Source organism: Triticum aestivum, chromosome 5B, assembly GCF_018294505.1.
Source record: "Triticum aestivum cultivar Chinese Spring chromosome 5B, IWGSC CS RefSeq v2.1, whole genome shotgun sequence".
NCBI lineage: Eukaryota > Viridiplantae > Streptophyta > Magnoliopsida > Poales > Poaceae > Triticum > Triticum aestivum.
In genome coordinates, this window is record NC_057807.1 from 418,805,524 (window position 1) to 418,807,507 (window position 1,984).

The window sequence follows — 1,984 nt, forward strand, 5'->3', positions numbered from 1 at the left end:
TGATCTCCATCTCCAAAGTACCATCATGATCTCCATCGTCACCGGCATGACACCATGATCTCCATCGTCACCGGCAAGATCTATCTAGGTGATGCATACCAACGAGAGGGGAGACTGTGTCCACGTACCTCGTAGACCGAAGGCGGAAGCGTTTTAATAACGCAGTTGATGTAGTCGAACTTCTTCGTGATCCAACTGATCAAGTACCGAACGTACGACACATACGCGTTCAGCACACGTTCAGCTCGATGATGTCCCTCGTGCTCTTGATCCAGTTGAGGACGAGGGTGAGTTCCATCAACACGACGGCATGGCGACGGTGATGATGATGCTACCGGCGCAAGGCTTCGCCTAAGCACTATGATGGTATGATCGAGGTGTGTAACTGTGGAGGGGGCACCACACATGGTTAAGAAAAACTTTTGTGTCTTTGGGGTACCCCCTGCCCATGTATATAAAGGAGGGAGGGAGAGAGGCCGGCCCCCTAGGGGTGCGCCTATAGTATGGAATCCTACTAGGACTTCCAAGTCCTAGTAGGAATTGATACATCTCCATCATATCTACTTTTCCAAACACTTTTGCTCTTGTTTTGGACTCTAACTTGCATGATTTGAATGGAACTAACCCGAACTGGCGCTGTTTTCAGCAGAACTGCCATGGTGTTATTTTTGTATAGAAATAAAAGTTCTCGGAATGACCTGAAACTCCATGAAAGTTATTTTTGGAATTAATAAAAAATACTAGTGAAAGAATCAAGGCCAGGGGGCCCACACCCTATCCACGAGGGTGAGGGGAGGGTGTGCCCCCTGCCTCGTGGGCCCCTTGGTGCTCCACCAACCTCAACTCCAACTCTATATATTCATGTTCAGAGAGAGAGAAATCAGAGAGAAGGATTCATCGCGTTTTACGATACGGAGCCGCCGCCAAGCCCTAAACCCTCTCGAGAGGGCTGATTTGGAGTCCGTTTGGGGCTCCGGAGAGGGGAATTTGTCACCGTCATAATCATCAACCATCCTCCATCACCAATTTCATGATGCTCACCGCCGTGCGTGAGTAATTCCATTGTAGGCTTGCTGGATGGTGATGGGTTGGATGAGATTTACCATGTAATTGAGTTAGTTTTGTTAGGGTTTGATCCCTAGTATCCACTATGTTCTGACATTGATGTTGCTATGACTTTGCTATGCTTAATGCTTGTCACTAGGGCCCGAGTGCCATGATTTCAGATCTGAACCTATTATGTTTTCATGAATATAGGTGAGTTCTTGATCCTATCTTGCAAGTCTATAGTCACCTATTATGTGTTATGATCCGTTAACCCTGAAGTGACAATAATCGGGATACTTACCGGTGATGACCGTAGTTTGAGGAGTTCATGTATTCACTAAGTGTTAATGCTTTGGTCTGGTACTCTATTAAAAGGAGACCTTATTATCTCTTAGTTTCCATTAGGACCCCGCTGCCACGGGCGGGTAGGACAAAATATGTCATGCAAGTTCTTTTCCATAAGCATGCATGACTATATTAGGAATACATGCCTACATTACATTGACGAACTGGAGCTAGTTCTGTGTCACCCTATGTTATAACTATTACATGAGGAATCGCATCCGACATAATTATCCATCACCTATCCAATCCCTACGAGCTTTTCACATATTGTGCTTTGCTTAGTTACTTTGTCATTGCCACTGTTACAATTACTACAAAACTGCTACTGTTACTTTTGCTACTAATACCGTTACTTCCATACTACTTTGCTGCAGATACTAAGTTATCCAAGTGTGGTTGAATTGACAACTCAACTGCTAATACTTGAGAATATTCTTTGGCTCCCCTTGTGTCGAATCAATAAATTTGGGTTGAATACGCTACCCTCGAAAATTGTTGTGATCCCCTATACTTGGGGGTTATCAGGAATCCCTTTCCCTTTTGGAGTAGGAGAGAAGGAAAGAGGGAAATAGAGAGGGAGTAGGAAAGGGCA